The 19450-nt window shown below is 44.7% G+C and overlaps 1 long non-coding RNA gene across 1 annotated transcript in view; it reads left to right on the top strand.

Annotated features, from left to right (window-relative positions):
- The first annotated feature begins 11206 nt into the window (after positions 1 to 11206).
- LOC308069475 overlaps positions 11207 to 19450 on the top strand; it is a 39135-nt gene continuing 30891 nt past the window's right edge. Inside the window, exon 1 of the long non-coding RNA XR_013930401.1 lies at positions 11207 to 17872. This is a non-coding gene — a long non-coding RNA (uncharacterized lncRNA). The remainder of the gene's footprint in view (positions 17873 to 19450) is intronic.

The following is a 19450-nucleotide window of genomic DNA, read 5'->3' as shown; positions in this document are numbered from 1 at the left end:
GCAGCTCTAATGATTACAATTTCATGCAATTTGTAATATACTTAAGAAAACAGAGCTTATCAACTTTAATGAGACTTCTCCTTCTCTGGAACAGAAGATCTTAAGTCACACCTGGAAACAAGATTCCTAAATCTCTTGGATAACTCAGAAAATCTTATTTTTCTGCATATATTTCCTGCAAGGCAGGCTGATGATTGTGCACACCCTATTAGAAATGCATGGATGATTAGAGCAGGCACAGCTGCGGCAAGCCATACTAACTCCCCCCAAAAGACTGGAATACTAGACCTACTATTCCTGATCACACCAGGCCACAGGACAGGGGTCATTTATACTCACCCGGTGACTGACTGAGCAAATGATGTGAAATGATCCATCCCTGCAGCTCTGACCTCATGGTACTGCGAGGGCCCAGAAGGAGAGAATGTTCGCTGAGACATCTCTTCGAAGTTTATTTCAGATTTGGTGGAGCATGAGGTCTTCTGTTTAGGATTTTATTATCTAATCTGTTCTCCGACATACTGTGTTAAAAACAAACACTTGTCATCTGTTTCTAGATACAGAAACAGTCCTATATTCCCTCCACCTTTGTACAATGCATTCCAGCCACAAACATTGTTTTTCCACTATCCCTGACGTCCTGTTTAGAATGAAGAATGACTCTCTGTTTGGCTTGGGTATGGTTATTTACAAGTGTTTGTAAAATGTCTAGGACCAAGAAGGAAAGGGGAGAAAAAAGGCCAAAGGGACTGAAGGTGGGAAAGGACCATTAGCAATCATTTGTTTTGTTTAAAGTAGAAGTTCATTCTGGTGCCGTTTTAAAAAAATAAACCCATGTATTTTATTGCATGTGCTTGGGGCCAGCACAGGCTGTTTTGGCCAGAGAGATGCAGGGAAAGGTGGGATTTTTTTCCACTGATAATGTGCAGGGTCTAATTGGCATATTTGCTGAGCGATGCTTGTGAGACCCATCACAGCTGAGCCATCCAGGGACTGGCGTTAACCTTTTGTGTTACATTTGTGTTTCTTTTAGTGAAATCTGTAAATGATGGAGCTCCTGCATGTGCCAGCCCCAGCTGGTACTGTGCTGGAAGCTTTGCTCGGGACCATTAGTCGCAGGCAGCAGCAGATTAGCAAAGCAGGCTCAGATACTGTTACCAAGGGAGGCCTGACACCTTCCCCCAGTTGGAAACCTTGCACAGATCTGCCCAGCTCATGCTGGCGCTTGCACTTCCCCTCCAGTCTGAGGGGAGAGGTAACATGCTGGCCGGGTGTCCACCCTGACCCTGGTGCCAAGGACTAGCCCCAAGCCTCCCTGCTTAAATGAAAGGACCAAAGCCTGTGTCTCTCCTCCCTCACTGCTACTCCATTAACATCCTGAACAAAAATATCTTCTTGAAATATTTCATTCTTCAAACTTTTCTGGCTTTCCTGCAGAAATGTGCACTTGCTTTTCACTTTAGAAGGTGGTCTGAAAATAAACATAGCTTCTCCTTCTGCTTAATCAAGAAGTCAACAACATTTATTTCTTTACACAATTCTGGAACAAGACCAGTCATGAAATGCTCTGTTTTCTATGGTTTTAGCAGCCTTCCAGCCTTCCTGTAACATTTCTGTTTGCTTAGGTCTCTGCCCTCTGTCTGCTAATGCTCTTTCTTCAGACACCTCCCTATTTTCTGAGTCTCCCTTTCTAGGAAACAGTAGGTGTATTTACACAGTCTGGGTTTTTCCCATCTTCACCCCTTTGTATTCTTTAACCTCCTTGAGTGGAGAAGGGAGGAAGGAAAGTGAAAGCAGAGGGGTGGAGAAGAAGGAAAAGTGAAACCCTGCCTGCTCCAAACTTCAGCTCCAGATAAAGCTCGAGTTCCAGATATGGGGCCAGAAAAGGGTGTCTGTCTCAGTCAAAAACTATCACTAAACTGGTTTTCCAACATACAGATTCTCTTTTTAGTTTCCATCTGGAAAATTTGACTTTCCTAATGTTCGATATCTTCAGAAAACTTCTGGTTTTGATAAAGCTCTATTTTCTGTCGGGATAATTTTTCAATTACACATATTTGATCAGATCCAGTGCTGCACCTACCCTGCCCTGTCAGTGTGCCTTGGACACCTTACCTAACACTCAGCATATCCAAGCATCCTTTCTAGTTTTCAGCTCATTGTAAGGTTGAATATTATTTTTTTGGTTGTGGTTTGGTTGGGTTTTTTTGGCAGAAGGAGGATATCAGATCACAGTGACACTTGCCTTGTCACTTTTCGTTTTTTTGCTGGGTGCTGATATCTTCTAAAGAGTCCAGAAAATATTTCTGTTTATGGTACAATCCTGCACACTCACTATCAGTCTTGTTGTCTTGCTGACCCATCCCACTGTTGCCTAGAAATATATGTGTGTGTGTGTGTGTGTGTGTGTGTGTGTAGTGGGGGAGGTATTTCTGTTCCATTACTCCCATTTTTTCTTTGAGGCAGAGGGTTCATGATCAAAGTCAGCAAATAGGCTTTAATGAGGAAAACCCAGAAATAATGTTACCACAGAAAGCTGTAGCAGTTCTTTGAGAAGGACAAGCTGTGGAGTTTCCTGAGCCGTACCTGTTATAAACCTGCTGCAGTCGGACCTAGGTGACTGCTGGTAGGCTTCCAGGTATTTAGATTGGCCAAATTCACAAGACAAAACAAAAAAAGAGTCTTGTGTGTGTGGTCTGATTGAGGAGCATTGTTCTCTGAGTCATTTAATTTGGAGAGAGGAAAAACGTATTGTGGGCCAGTTTATTTTATTTTATAATTTACTACTCAGTAAAGAAATGCCTTTGGGGCCCCAATTAACGTGCAGCAGTATCACTTGGAGACTGCAACGTGCAGGACACAGAAGTAAAATGTTTCCACTCTAACAATGAGGAGAGGTTCCCATCAGGGAGGAACACCTGAGCTGTGCTGGGTGCTGCTCACCCCAGGAGGAGGCATGCATGGGCTTGGTTTTCATTTTTCAGTACATGCTGTTCAGAAAGCTTTAGTTTAGGCTTGGTATGTTGCATGTTGATTCCACAAGCTTGATCAGCAAGCAGAGGATTGACAGACATCTTATCTGGGACAAATCCACTTCCACTGGGTTCCTGCAGCCCTGTGGGTCTGTGCATCTCCTGTGGTGGACAACAGCAGCCTTTAGCCAAAAAAACCCACTTGGATTGTTCATGTCCAGCTTAGCAGTTTTGGCAGACATGTGAGTGAAAACAGGTCATAGGAGTGATGAGAATATTGAGTCTAACAATGATAACATTTCCCTCGGTTGGAGCCGATGCACAGAGGACATCAGTCCTGGTTTTGTTGCTACTTGGCAATGAACAGGGTTTTCAGTGAATCAACATTTTGTTTCTGGTGCTAAGATTCCAAACTTCTTTAAGAATACTTCGATTCCAAAATTGCTCTTGGATGTTTTATGGCAAAACTTCCTTATTGCACCATAGCCCCAGTGGGAATGCACTGTGGGGACGGAAAGAACCAGGAATAAAGGATGAGGGAGGCAAAGGAAATATCAGTTTTGTTCTTAGAACTCCTGGAGAATCACAGCGTCCCCAGGAGAGCTGGAGGCAGTACAGCCACTCTGCCAGGCAGCCACAGCTGGTTCTGTCCCTTGGGTCTGCCACAGGCACTTGCAGCCAGAGGCATCAAGCCACAGCTGGCAGTAAGGTGGAGATGGGAATTCTGTGTTTATAAGCAAGCAGGGCCCCTGCCGGGGCTGAATAACTACATCTGACTTGGAGACAAGAGGAAACACATTTATAGGTGTGCTATACAAGCACTTATAGACACTTATATAGCACATGGCTTCCCAGTGTCAGCTCAGACACCACCCAAGTGAAGAGTTCACTCAATATGTGCATAAAACTATCCTTGCCTTCAGAGCAGAACGGTTTAACCAAACCTAACATACAGTGAAATTGTTGGGCTCACAATGGGGACCTCAGTCCTTTTGGTGACTGACTTTCCCAAAAGACATAGAGTACTGGGAGAGGGACAGCCAGAGAGCAGGCAACGGACCTGCCTGGGACAACTCTACTCTCGGTCCCTGCATGTGAAATTCCACTGTTTCTGGTTTACTGTTTCACATGGTACGGCAAGTGCATGCTGCTTTCCTTCCATGCTTTCGGGGGTGAAAAACACCTTAGGGATGATGCAGTTGGAACTGGCGGGCCTCCTGTCCCCGGGGGGCTGCTTCTGCTGAAATACCACACTTGTGACAGGACTTGCGCTTGCTGGAGTCCTGCACCTGCAAAGGGAAAGGGAATGTACATGAGCCTTGTCATGGGCTGCAGTGACTACCCGTGTTTTGGCAAAGCCAGGCTTTGCAGGGCCCCTAGGGTCCTGGGCACTGCTGGTGCTCGAGCTGCAGCCTCAGGAGTACAGCTGGAGAGGGGGGGGGCTGCCACGCAGGGACCGAAGGAGCAAGGAGAGTGAAGCAGCACGAGCTGGAATCTGGGCATGGTCCTATGCTGAACATTTCTGCACTTGGAGAAGTTGCTATGGTATTTTAATAACTGTGCGTGATTTAATGGCCCATCTGGAAGACAGCAGCACTGGTACAGCTGGGTTTGTGCCATACACATCCTTGCCTATAATTTTCTAGTGAGGCAGATTTCTTTTAGAAACCAAGGGGGAAACTGTTTTGTGCCTCACATGTTCACACGTGTTGGCAGGTCTGTCTTCCTGCGTTCCCTGATTACAAATGTATTGTGTCTCCAGTTTGCAGTATTCTTCATTCGTATCAGGGGACCAGGGCAGGTGTAGAGAAAAAGCAAGTTGTGTATGCCTGCAGGGCATGGACAAGTCCTTCTTTGCCCTTCTCCTGTATCTGTCATTCAGCTCAGATGGAGCCAGAAGCATCAACTTCCATTCAGCAGAAGCATCTGTTCTGCCCAGCTTTCTATGTAGAGTGGCACAGAAGAAGTGGTTGTTCCCATTCTTCATTAGGCCTTTGCAACTGCACGTAGAAAGTCTTCAAGAAGTTCTGTCCTGATGCCCAAAGCCCACTTGATGCCTGCTGGTGAATGTGGTTTCTCTGGTTTATTTCAAAACTTCTTCACATTAGGCTGGTACAGACTGTACTGGAGAATCCAGTTTCAAAATGTTGCCCTTGCAACTGTTAGACAGTTGTTTTCTAGTCCTTTCCTCTCATTCTTCTTGCCTTTTGATAGGGACTATCAAGAGACTCGGGAAACAATAAATAGAATTGTTGTTTAAGTTTATCTTAGGAGAATATGGGATGTTGGCTCAAGGAACTTTGCTGATTATCTTGGCTAGCCTTGGACATTTCCTTTGGCGTATCTATAATTGCTTTCAGAAACATGTTCACGCTGAGCCAACTTCTAATACTGTAGATTCAACTACTTGATTTCAGATACATGGCCAGGTTCTGCCCCCTGCCTTACTGGGATTGCCCCAGCACAACAAAAGTGTAATTTGTCCCACAGCTCTCAGGTATTTGATTCTTTCATTATAACATACTTATTGCTTTCAGGATACTTGTGTCCTGGATCAAAATTTAAACTTCTGGGAGAGGTAGTTAATAGGAGGGAAAGGGAGAAAAGGAAACTACACAATATATCTGACAAATATGTGACTTCTAATTTAAAAATCTGTTGTTTTCTTTCAAAAAATGGGGAAGAAAGCAATGCAGCCATATTCCCTCTTTCCCCAGGATATTGGCACAAGTCCTGGATCCACTGAAATTTATAGGGAGATGTAATTAATTACCTTCAAATACCAGATTAGCTCATGGATTCAATATATCTCCATTCTGACATGGATGTAAAAAAGCCTTTGATTAATGATCGCAACCTTGCTCAGGTATTTGAGGGCTTTTACTTCCTAGCAACAGCTTTTTCTGGGTTTCTATATCATCAGCGTATAAAGTGACTTCAAAGTCAGTGTCTGCTATTCATTACTGGTACTGCAGATGAAGCCTACAGGCTGCAACCTTGGCCCTGTTCAGTCACTTGCAGTTTAATCACTGACTTCAGCAGCACCCAGATTTCATTTTGGTGCTTCTCTCGGTAAACTTCTTTAATAAACAAAATAAAACCCACTACCTGACCAAAGGTTCCTGCCTGCTCTGAAGAGCTTGTGAAGTTTAGGCAGAAGACAATGTCTTGTCTTAAACATCAATCTGAAGCCCAGAGTCTGATGAAAGGAAAGGGTGAGGCTGGTCACAGGGAGGACAGATGTGGCTGCAGGAGATTGTCACCATGCATAAGCCATCACTGCCACTCTCCAGACTTTGGGTAGTAGGTCATAGCACTTTGCTGCCTTTCAAATAAAGCTTATCTCAGGGTGCTTCTACAGTTCCAGACCTACCCATACATCCCTCTCTCTCAGAAGCTGCAGTGGGACAGGTTTCAAGTTAATTTATACTGCTGTAAATCCAGCACTTCTGCAGCTAAGTTTATAGCTGACTCCAGCTGCAGTTCAGTTCTTCCAAATCACATCTACAAGGTAAGGGACACGATCTAGCCCTAAGACCAGAAACACAAGTACTGCCATCTCTTAACAGGCAAATCAGAACACAGTCATGTCCAGCCTCACAAGCTCTGAGCTAGGACTGCCCATGGAGGCCCTGACTTTGCTTTCTGCACAGGGTGACTCAGGCCATTTAATGATGAGACATTTTAATAGCACTAAGCCTGTATCATGCAACTGGACCACTGTCTATTACACAGTAAGAAGTCCTTCTGCAGACCAGGAAACATCCAGCAGCAGGTCAGAGTCTCTTTTGAGACCAGTTGTGGAGACTTCTCTGCTTTGTGCTTTTCGTGAGTGAGATGTTAATACTTTATCTACTGGCAAAACAGGTCTGAGAAGCTCCTGGCTCTGGCAGGTCTGCTTCACTTCCTTGACATTGCATGTGGGCAGCTTTTGGTGGTAGCCTAGATAACAATTGATTTGGTTTGGCAACATGGGTCATTTCACTGACAGAAGCTATGAGGTGGCCCTAGCTGAGCACCCCTGATAAAGCCCAGACACAGGCAAGGCTCAGAACCTCTTATCTCAGTTTTGCTGTTGAAGATGGAGCCACCTCCTTAGGTTTTGCAGTCATACTATCAGGAAGGCAGACCTCATGTGCAGCATACGTGGTTCAGTAAAATGATGCAGCTTTACATACAGACATACATACATACATTACAGACATACAAACCCCTTAGGTTGATTTCCCTGTTGAGCCCTATTTTATTCACAGAATGAAATCAGATGGTCACATTCCTGGCTTGTTTTGGGCAGTGGTGGTTTTCATGGGGTTTCCAATGATTAAACTGAACAGATTTCCATTGCCACCAGGGGAGTCCAGACATGCTCTTCCAGGCTAGTTTGAATGTGTCAGGGAGCCATGCATAGGGTATCTTACATGTTGATGTTGGTAAAATTCCATTTCAAATCTGTGGTCCTGATTCAAATAGTATAAATTAGGAGAGTTCCTATGGAAATCATAGAGTGTTTCTGTAGAAGAGAGAGGGGAGGTCCCTGCTTAAATTCCCCTTTAAATATTGCATCAGGATTCCAATGCAATATGGTACAGAGAACAGACACTTCATTAGGAAGCCCTTTCTTTGGCTAATTGCATCTCTGAAATAATAAATTCCTTATGTGAAAAACCATAGACTGATCCACTGTCAAGCATGTGGAACAGGTTCTCCTTCTGGGTCCAAATGAAATAGCTTAATAGGCTGTTACAGACAGACCTGTGAAAGTAGGTGGATTTTTCACTTCAAGCTGTGGTACTGGGGAGGGCGATGACTCAGTCCCAATGGTACCTCACAAAATGAGTACTATAGTGTAACTCTGGGCCTGAGTTTCCTTGCACTGACACTAGTTTTGCTCCACAATTGTTCTATTCACTTCCACTGAGATTTTAAGCAAATCAGCTTCTAGGGCTGAACATTGCTGTCAGGACTCCTGGGTGCTATTAGGAAGGACCCACGTAATTGTTTTCTGGGTGTAAATCAGCATAATGTGAGAGCAAACCCATCAGCAAAACATGAAGTCCATATATGTTGCCACTTCAAAGCCTGACAGCAGCAAAGAGTTTTAGAAAACTACTGGAAAAGTTCAGAGACTCCTGCAAGCCTTCAAGGTGAAAGCCTGACTCTGTAAACATACTTTGGGGAACATTTGCTGGAACAGTTATTCTGAAGTTTGGAGCAACTTGGTGCTCAAACCCATTCACAAACTGTTTCCATCTTCCAGTTTCCTTGCAGGCCCCCACCAATCACTTAAATCTATTTAATTTTTAAGGATGATTCAATTTTAAAAATAAAATCCAGCATATAAGCAGCTTCCAGCATGTGTCAGGAAGAGATAAGTCACCCAAAGCTATGATGGCCCACCAGGGTGCCTTAAATGGAGTCAAACTCCTGTCTACACAGCCCTTATTAGGTTTTTTCTCTCCCTTTCCCTCTCTCTCTCACTTCCTTTTCGCATTTGCTCTGTAAACTGAACAGCACCTGAGCCGGCATCTTGAACCTCACCAGTCTTTGTGGAGTTCAAATTGAGTTCAAATGTTCTAATTAAAATGTGCCCTTCCTCTCTATCTTTCGATAGCTGCAAACAGATGACTGGAGCTTCCTGACTGGAAAGGTTGGTCAATGGCCTTGTATCCAAGGGGTGAAACTTCTCTGCTGGGAAACAAATCTTGACTCAAGTGTTCTGTGTAAGGACATCTATTAAGTTGGAGCAGTAGCAGCTGCGTTAAGACTTTAACTCTTCTCACCATGGTCTTGTGGGAAAGCATTTTGTTCTCCAAAGTTGGTATATCGGTCTCTGACTCCCTGTTGAGTGACTGGCTTTTTGCTTCCAGGCACCCAGGATGGTTACACATTAACTGTTTCTTCTCTTTTCTTGGAGTGAGATTTGCTTTTCACGTTATAGCGCTGGGAAAAGAAGGTAAAGAAGGAGGAAGAGGAGCTTTGTGAACAACTGACTTCTCTACTATGGCTGCTAAAATAAAAAGCTAGTGTTATCCCAAAATGAGAAACATGCTTTCTTTTCAGAAATGCACTGCCCCCCAGCCATACTGCACTTTCTCTGCCCAGAAGCAATGATTCATTAAATTTCTGGCACTTTTCTTTCTTTAAAGAAATTAAACATCAGTCTCTGTCATCCCAAGTTTGCTTTAGAATGGGGAATGAAAACATATTCCCTTGAAAAACAAAAGACATATTTTGAAACCTTCTCAGATCATTTTTTGAAGCCAAAACTCAATACAATTCTGCCACTGGCAGCATTTGCCCCAGCACAACATTTTTCAGGAAACTATGGTTGCAGCCAAACCTTTGAGCCATTCAGAGTCCACCTCAGCTTGAGCTTGCGATGTACATATTTCCTCATTACTTCCTTTTGCAGAGGACAGAATATAAACCTGCCCTATAGATGGGCAAATTCTAGTCCAAGCTCTTCTCAAACTTTAGAATTAGAAAAGGAAGAGATCTGTAGTCAGTAGAAAGTACAGAGGAACTGTTTCCCATCAGACTCCAGAGGTGTTTGAATAGCTCTAATCTCAGCCCTGAATTTGCTCTTTGCCCCTTAACCCATGCAACACAATCCCCACCATGGCTAGTATGCCAAGGCTGATCAGAGGTCTCTTGAGCGCAATTTTGTAGGAAGACATGGGTCTTTGTCAGCTATAGCTGCAATGGTCCCACTTCTGAATGAAGGGAAGGGCAACCCTGCAGGGTGCTCAGCTGTAAACCACTGAGAATCTCCGCTTCCCAGGGGATTACCGCACCCTTTGCAGAACCTGGTTCATTCCTCCCCTGACAGCTCATGTGCTTAGATATTTGCTTAGGCTGTGGCTCCCTGAGCAGCCCATGTTGGCAGAAGCTGGGGCTAACGTTGAAAACTGCAGCCCAGCTCCTCTCTGCCCCTCAGCTCCTTCTTCTTTTCTTATACTAACACAAGAGGTACAAGAACAAAAACAAAATCATAAAATCATTGTTTTCCTAAACACTGCTTTCCTAATCCAGTGCATGGTAGATTGGCTGTGTTTCCTTTGGGAATAGGGCTGCCTGAAAGGGCTGTGGAAGAACATTTCCCTGTGGAGGTTTCCCTTCCAGTTGCTGATGCAACCCATCACTAAAGAACCAGAGGCTCACTTGCCTGCAAATATTTTTATTGCAGTAGTAACATTGTTGAAGCCGTGATGAAAGGATATAAGCCAGTCAAGGTTTGTAGGGAGAGATAACATCTTTTATTAGAGTAGCTAATACTGTTGGAAAAACCAGACACACTTTTGGAAGCAATATTATCCTTTATTATCTCACTGTTCCCCCTCCCCTGTGACCCTCTACCATCCTTCATCTGGAACAATAAATGCATCTAAAGTGGAAGGAAACTTGACCCTCTGGGGCAGGTAAGAGACAAAGGCTTGTGTCTGACTCCTGATCCCCGTACCTCTCCCACTGGTATCAGTGGACACCTCTTCCAGTGCTCCAGGGCATTGCGTGGCCCCTGCCTGCCCTGCCATTCTGTGCCAGAAACAACAATGGGAAAACCCTCTTGCAGAAGCGTCAGTAATAAGCATTTCTCATTAGGGACCCTAGTCTGGCCTCTTTGTGCCCCCCCAGTCAGCACCTCATGGGTCAGTGAGACCCCACTGGCAGCTGGAAGTTAGAGGCTCATAATGTGCTTAGCATGCAGGGAAGGGATGTTAAGTTAGATATCAGGAAAATCTTTTGGGGACACAGTTACTTACATACCAGGAAAGATTTGTCTGGGGTTGTTGCAGGATCTCCTTTGATGAAGAGCCTCAAAAGATTAGAGGAACATTTCTCAAAAATTACCTAAAAAATACCTTACGCTGCCTAGGGGCAGGGAAATGCACCAAGTCAAGGTGACACCAGCTCCTTTTCTGGGAGCCCATTTTCATTTCAGAGCTGCCCATTTCCCTGCCACGTCTTTGCAGGCTAGTGTCAGCTCTGCAGTCTTGCTCTGCCGATCTGGCATGGGGACCAAGGAGCTGATTTCAGCGCTCTGTGAACTTGGGGCTGCACACTCCACATGGCTGTCCAGCAGGGAAGAGAATTGCTGAGAAGAGCAGCCACATGTAACAAGAGCATTTTGTTGGCCTTCTTACGACTGTCACCTGGGTGAGACATGTCTAGCTTGGGGCTCTGTAGCCACCGAGCCCTTTTTCAGACAGGAAAAAGGTTTTTTTTTTTCAGAGGTTTCTCCACAGACCATGGTCTCCTCACTCTTGACGAATTGCCAGCAGGTTTTCAGGAGCCTGTTCCAGTGCGGCACCTTGTCAGAGGTGGCAATAGGGGGAGGAGGGAGGAGCGGATCATAAAGTGGGTTTTGATAACACTTTTCAACACCACCAGAAGAGTATAACAGAGACCAGGCTTTGAGTAATTTGCTTAGACTAGGAATAACACCTACAGGGGATGGCGCAGAGTCTGGGGTGACAGCTGGATGTAGATGGAAATGCATATGGTTTAAATTAAATCAACACAAGGATTTTGAAAGTGGGGAAGACCTTTGTCTCATGCTGATGGGGACAGAGGGGCGGCCGAACCTATTCAGGGCAGACTCTCAACTGCCTGAATGACAAAGTGCTATGTTATTTCATACCACAGTAATCACTTCCATGCTCTGATTGTTGCCCAGGGCAGAAATGACCCAGGAACTCTGCTCAAATCCGGCAGCGCTGTCCCATTTCAGAAGCCCGAAACAGTAGATCTACATGAGGACAGGCGACTCAGCTTTTGCTTGTAAATGAAGGCAGCCGTCACTATCAGGTTTTCCTTCTCCAAAGAATATCTTGAGCTGGCTGGAAATCTCTTCCGAGAAAAATTTCTAGTTGGTTCAAAGAAAGGAGTGAGGGAAGGAAGAAAGGAGAGAGTGATGGAGGGGTTGTGAAAACATGTCAATTTAAGCAGAAACTTGTTTTCAGTAGTGTCAGAGTTTCTTTTTAGCTCTTGTTCTGATTCATATCAGCTTTTTGATTGTATTACAAATCTTGATTAATTTCATATTAGTGTTTTAGGTTATGTTGGTGTTATTTAAGCTGTACATTGTTTAAAAAAAAATATCCCAGACAGCTACCTGCCCTCTCTTGGGATGTTATTATTACTCTTAGTTCTCTCAGTCTCTGGTTTTAATTCCTTTCAGGTTAACTAAAATGTCCAGCTTTCCAGGGCAATGAGTACAGAACAGCTTGTTTCCCTGCCAGTTGGCACAGTTCACACTGTAAAACTCTGGTCCTATCTGGTCCTTCACTTGAGAAGTTTCATAGCGCACTTCATGAAGAGGATGGGTTTCACTAGGGCATGTCATCTTTTCCTGCAGGTCTCTGGGGATGAGCAGATGTTTGTGAAAGGATTTTGAAAGGCTTTTGAATAAGAGGCTAATCCACAAGATAAAAGTAAGGAAATGAAAAGGGGAAAATTCAAAATGGATCAGAGGAAACATCTTTTTAGCCAATGTGTGACCAAGCTACAAAACTAATTTCCCAAAATACAGTTAAAAAAAATAATTGGCAAGATCCTATGAGGAATAGATTTGTCTATAGTTAATAAGCATATTAAAAGTTGTAAATAATGAATGGTAAATTTGTCTTAAAAGGTTATTAGAACCTCTGGTTTCAGGGTTGGAACTAATTTTTAATAGGGCATGTAAGACCTTCTTGAGAGCAGATAATTTCATTATCTCCTGTTTTGGAAGGTATCTTTCCCAAAAGCATGGGTGCCTGCTAGCTATTGTCAGAAAACAAGGAGCCACACTATGTGAACTTTCTTCTACAGTGCTGTCTTGTTCACACTTTCTAAAATTGAGTAGACATTGAGATAAAATATTTGGCTCTATTAAAAAAGGAATGGATAAATCTGTAGATAACAAAAATATCTTGAAACTCATTTAAGGAGAAGTCAAGACCTCACTTTTCAGGGCTGCAATTCTGCACTAGACAGATCAGGATCTTCATATATATATATATATATATTTTATAGAGCAAAAGACTCTCTAAGAGGCTCAGAAATGGTCTGTGTATCTGCAGAGCCCCATGGCAGTCTATCCTTCCAGAATACAGACACAGCAATTGCAGCAGGAACAATTTAAGATGAGGGCATGGCTGGCTGAAGGGGGATTTCATTTTTTGCATGACATACCACAAACATCAGAGAACCTAAAGGCAAGGTGGACTTCTTTCCATAGGCTTTGGCCCCATAAAAACTTGTGATCAAAGTGACCCACTGGATGTTCCAGCCTATTCTCCCTGCTGATGCTGCATGTCCCCTCTCACAGAGCTGATATGCTGATAGGCTTTATATTATTTTACATTATCTCTGTTGTCATCTGGCTGGTCTAATTGGAGCTGACTGGGTCTCTGATCTATTGAGACTGCACATCTCTGTCTTCGCACCTCTCTTGGCCACAGTAGCTGCCACAAAGAGCCCTAGGGACAACTGACATTCTTGACTGCCAGCCCAAATGTTTCAGCTGGAAGGAAGACTATTTCCCAAATGACATCCCCTCTCCCAGAGAGCTTTTGGCAGACAACCCACTGCCATCTCCAGTCAAGAACATCTGGCCATTGGATCAGACAGAGGCAGAGCTCTCTGTGACCCCTGATCTTGACTGCCCTGTCCCTACCCCTAAAAGGGGGGATGCCATTGTCTATCACAGCAGTTGGTGGCCTCAGGCTGGTTCCCATGACCGTCCTTCCACCTGTGGCTGGCCTCGGGCTGAGAGCCCTGGTTGCAAGGTCAGGGGCTGAGAGGGGCACAGAGCCACCCACGAAGCAGCATCCCATCCAGGATGTGCTGGGGTCCCCTCCCTGCATGTTGGTGGGAGACGTACCCAACCACCCATGCTGCAAGCTGTCCTGTGCTGCAGCAAGGCAGTCCCCAGGGCACTTGCGCTGGCCAAAACATCGGCAGCCACTTAACACATTATAGTGGAAAGGTGACACTGGGTCAAACTCTGCTGTTGGTGGTATTGGCAAAAAGCCAGAGCAACTGCGCTTTAGTCACACGAGTCCATTCCTGTGTGACCGGGAAGTAGGGTTTGTACGCTTGGACCTGTGTCCTTATGACAGAGAAATTTCTGGCTTTGCATCCCCACCCAGGAATAAGAGACAAAGGAATTAATGTCACTTTCCAGGTGGCTAACAGAAAGCAAAAATCCCTAGTATATTTTAGCTTTCAGACAAGCTGCATTTAGGCAATTATGCATCAGCAAAAAAAAGTCTGCCTAGAGTCCTTAGCCACAAAATTTCCTCCAGAGCCCTTTCCATTGTGTGTCAGGGTCTCTACATCTCCCCCTTCTCTTTGCCTTCATTAAAATTGGAGTCCATCTGTTCTGTCCAGCCTGATGCAGCTTGGGAAATCTCATGTCACTCCTGTCTCAGCTAGAGATGAGCCTGAGCTGCACATTTTTGGATGGAGATGCCTGTGTTCGTTTCCCAGTTGTAGATTTATGGAAGGAGGCGGGGGCAGTCTTCTCAACTTTGCCCCAGTTCCTTAAAAAACAAAAGCCAGTAAGAAAAAATGGCTGTGGCTCTGGATTGGGCCCCATCCCTGCTCTCCATGGTGATGGGCTGCTGCGTCATTCCTGGGGAGCTACGGCATCACTGCTGCAATTCGTAAACAGAAGGTGAGGCTTTCCTCACAAAAGGGCAGCTAGTGGTGAAGGCATGAGCTCTCCTCCACTGCAGGGCAGTCTCTCTGCTGCCTCTCCTACCTGCTCTGCCTGAGGCATAAAGAGACCAGGAGACATGCAGCCACCCCTGACAGACAGATAAAAAAGACAGCGTGAGGATGGATGGATGACTCCAGGTCTCAACACAAGGGCTGGAGATAGGCTAGGGGGTCAGTTCCACCCCTAGTTCCATCAAAGACTATGTGCCTGGGGCACAGTGCCCCCCCCCCCGACCCCTGGTTCTGGGAGTCCACCTTCTGCCCATTCTGCTAGCCCCTGCTTTTCAGAAGGGCATAAAACAGAGGGGGAAAGCAATCCAAAGAGGGAATGAGACCGAGAAATTGCTGTGAAGCAGATGTCTGGGAATCATTATGAGAACACTCTCAATCTTCCCAGAGCAGCTGAAAGCTTTACTGCCAACAGCACTTGGCTGCCAGTCTCCCATTGCTGTATAAATGATGATAATGGTCTTTGCTACTTCTTCTCCACACGTTCTCCTCCGCTCCGTGGGGGTGGGCTCTCCTTGGCAACCACAAAGCTCTTGTTATATGTAAGGAATTGTTGGCAGTGAGGACTGGGATTGAATAGAAGAGGGAAAGGAGGTAAGGTCCCTTCTCAAGCTAATAACCACCAGTGATGGGCCCCTGCTACTGCATTTTGTGCTCATTACACAGCTACTCCGGGTGCCTTTAATAGGCAGCACTTCTTTATTAACAAGCGATGAGCTTTGATAGGGAGTCAAAGGTCGGAAACAGTGCTTATAGGAAAAAAGCAATGAACATCTTTCCTTGTGGTAGCACTCACCAGAGATCATTGACTCAGTCACTGGTACAAAAGTCTAAGTGGCAGGTATCCTCTACCACAGTCCATTGCTTCTCTCTGCAAGCAGCACATTCCTACAGCCTTTTGGCTGCTCAAGGCCTGTCTCAGCCTTGTGCAAAGGGTCCCTGCTGCTGGACTTAAATCCAGCATTTTCCTCACTTTGTATTTCTTTTGGTAGCACTTAACTGAGGCTCAAGGATTTACTCTGCAGCAGCTCCAAAAAGCCCTTTCTGTGTGGTACCCTGCCAAGGAAAGGCTGTCTGCTCAGCACTGTGAGGCTGTGAGGTATTCCAAACAGCACATGGGCAATAGAAACACAAACCCACCAAGCAACGTCTTTGTGGCCATGGAAATATTCCTTATTGAAAAACAATAAAGCAGAGCTCCTTGTCCTGCATCCACACCTCTGAGTGCATGTGGAATAGAGTACCACCAAGATTCCCGGAGGTGAATCTCTCCCTGCAGCAGTAGTGTTCCTGCACTTGCCTGGCCTATAAGAACAGACAGTTTTTTGCACCTATAGGGTTTCAGGCTGTAGTGCTTATATTTCAGATATGAAACTTGACAAATAATAGCAACAAATAATATAATACACAGAGATTTATAGACATGTTTAGATTGTGCCCCAGCCCATCTGCCTGGCAGACCAAGCCCAGTCCAGAGAAACCTGGAGCTCACAGATGACAGCTCTGAGGATTAATTTTCTGCATCTAGAGAAGATATAGAGACACAAGTACCTTCCTTTGCAGAAGATAGGGAGCTATTTGATTCCCAGATACAAACTCAAGATGCGGATGTTCCAAGTCTGTCATTTTCTTGGATTATAAAAACCCCAGGCTTCTCCAGAAACTTTCAAAGCTCACACACAGGTCTGTTGAGCACGTGTGATAGCTCTAACATCAGTCCTACCGAACATACAGAAAATTAGTATCAAAGCTACTGAGCAGTAATTTAGCAGATCCAGTCACCTCACTGGCAAATAGCAAAAGCAAAGCGGCGAGCCCTGAAATGTCTTTCCACAGTAGCCCTCAGCCAGGTTCGCTGGTGGGGTGTTCTGCATGAATTTTCCTCTATCAGCCACCCAGGCTTGAACTCTGGGCCTCTGGCTCCCTGTGGGATGCAGGATTGTTTGATTTCAGTATAATCTGACATGAGTAAAAGGCATGTGATCCCTCCTTTGACTTACCCAAAAATGAGAAGCAGGCACAAGCAGCCCAGCACCGGCCAAGAAACATTTCTCTGTAAATCTCCCTGTGCCTTTTGGTGGGATTAGTAACAGCACAGAACTGTTCAGCAACACAAATGCTCGTGTACTCGTTTTGGCTGCTTTCAAGCAGAAGAAACATGCAAGCGGCTTCATTACTCACAGAGAAAAGCAGACTCAATGCAATTACTGGACTTCATTCAGATCAAAATGGTGCAGTGCAGCAAACAGATAAACCCTGTGCCAAAGCATTTCCTGAAGAAAGCTTTATTATAGCAAGGCTCCATTCTCAGAGTCTTTTCATGTTCTTTGTATTACAAAGTCATGGGCTAACTTACCCAAAATGACTTGCACTCTAAAACTGCACTGCTTCTCTTTTATTGTTTTGTTATAAAACCTCAAGTTTCCTAAATCTCCTTAATAAAAGTTCTCAAGGGGTTGACTGGAGAAGATGGGAGAAGCCAGCCAAGTGCAGCATTCCAGGACCAACTCTCCCTTCACACAGGGAAAGGCTTAGAAACTGAGGTTAAAGGTCTGGCTTAAGCCAACTGAGTCTGCCAGATACAGAGCTACATGGCCAAAGATCTACCACATCTTGAGCTCCTTCCTCCCCACACCCCCTGCTCTCCCCCTGCCAAGCCCATCCTTTCTGGGCATTGACTATGTTCTGAGCAGAGCATCTTTTCTCTAAAGGCTAAAGAAGTGCAGTTTTTGCTGAAGCCATGAGAGCAACTCAGTAGCTCAGCTTGCACTGGTGTTTGCAGTTAAAGGAGGACCTATGCTTCTTAATGGTGGAGGTGCTGACTGGAGCGCTATTTCTGGGGTTTTTTTTCAAGTCCACCAAAAATAAAGCCAATCAATGAACATTCCACAGGAATATTTTCTTGAATGATAAAAGGATGAATTAGTTGACCAAAAGTCAAACCATCACTGATCTGAAAAGCTGTCATGAGGCCTTACAGGAGAAGCAGCTTTGATGCTTCATGCCTCTCCTTTCCTCTCCTCCATAGGCTAGGACACATGCGTGGACCACATCCCTCAGAGTGCCAGGCAGTGTGGGCTCCCAGCCTCATCAGGGAGCCTGCACGCCCAAACATGAGCAGTGACACTTGGATTAATTTCTGAAGACTGAAGGGTCATCAGACTGCAGTGGTGTCAAAGGAAAAGCAGGTGGGTCACAAGCAGTGGTGATGCTACATCCATTGTTTTGTCTTCACATGAAAATCCTCAGCTTTTGCTGAAACATGGAGTGGCGCAGCACAACCCAGGAGTAGGAAATAATCTGTTTTTAGATGTCTATGTTATCCTATTGTTTGTCAAAACTCATTTCCCTTCTCTGGCTGCCCAGACCTAAATAAAGCACACTTAAAAATAAAGACAATGCGTATTGCATATGTTGAAGCTGTATTAGATCATCCCACGTGGCTTTACCCTAGAAGCAGTAAGGCTGCCTGTATCCTTGGGGGTCACCCCCAGCTCTCCCTCCTCCCGCTCTGCTGCCTCTCACTTCGCCTGCAGTGATGTGCATTGCTGCACAGCCACGTGGGCACCACAGAAAGGCAGGTAAATGCACACAAAGAACAGGAAAAGCAAAAGAAACCCAGGGGAATACAGTGGTGCACTGAGGTGCCTGACAATCCTTCTGGGGCTTTAAATCTTTTGTTTCAAGTAGGGGCTTTCTTTGAATGAGAAAGTCTGTTGGTTATCTAATACACAGGTGTAAAAACCTCAGCAAGAACATATATGGTATAAAAGACAACTCCCGTGCCCCCCAGGACTGCAAGTAACAGCTGTTTTTGCAGGGTTCCTTGTGACCATGTAAGTCATAAGGCTTTTCTCCTAAGAAATACTGAAGAAAGCTCTGTTTTGTTCGATGAATAGAATGCTAGAGAAATGGTTTTCTCATATATCCAACACAGTTTCAGGCCCCAGACTCACTGACTTGTCTCCCCCAACATGTAAAACATTCAGCACCAGAAGTGCAGTCTTGAGCTGAAAAGTGTCAACCAGCAAAAATAGCAGAGAGGACCTGGGGAGAACGTTTGCCTGTAGGCATTGGGATGGTTCCTTGTGTTGCAGGGTAATACTGCTTTTCAGCAGTTGTGGGAGCAACAGTGATGTAGGAGGGTGTTGTGGGTTTCTGGTTTTTCATTTGAGGTTTTAGAGGTTTGCATGCTTTACACTTCCTGGTGGTGGTGAATAGTCAGGTTTGGCCTGATCTTTAATAAAATGGTGTAAAAGGTTTGACAAACTGAAAAACATGTAAAACTTCTTTTAAAAAATATTTTCAATTATTTTTAAATGAAATAGGCTTTACTAAGATGAAAAACCTTTTCAATTTTTTTTTTTTGAAAATGTAAAAAATTACTGGCTTTGTTAGAGTGATTTTTAGAAGTGACCAATTCTGTGAAAATTTTCTTGAAATATTTTGGTAGTACTGAGGATATGTGTTTTGCCTTATGCAGAAACAATCCAAAACTTTTCCAGTATGGGGCTAATATATGAATATTTCATAAACAGTTAATTCGCCTGCTGGTACTACTGAGAAAGCTGAGCAGCCTCCACTAACACTTAAATAGATATTACAGAACAAATAAGGTGTTTCAAAACTGACACTTCTCACATTAGAACAGCCACTACAGCCCTCAAAAGTACTGTCTCCACATGTAGGGAGCACGCAATAACCGCACCTCACTGTACCATAAGAATTTCAGAAAACAATTGCGCTCATTACCCACACATTGCCTG

This window comes from Falco punctatus (genome assembly GCF_963210335.1).
Source record: "Falco punctatus genome assembly, chromosome: 9".
NCBI lineage: Eukaryota > Metazoa > Chordata > Aves > Falconiformes > Falconidae > Falco > Falco punctatus.
The sequence above is the reverse complement of the archived record's forward strand: the minus strand, read 5'-3'. Positions and strand labels throughout refer to the sequence as shown.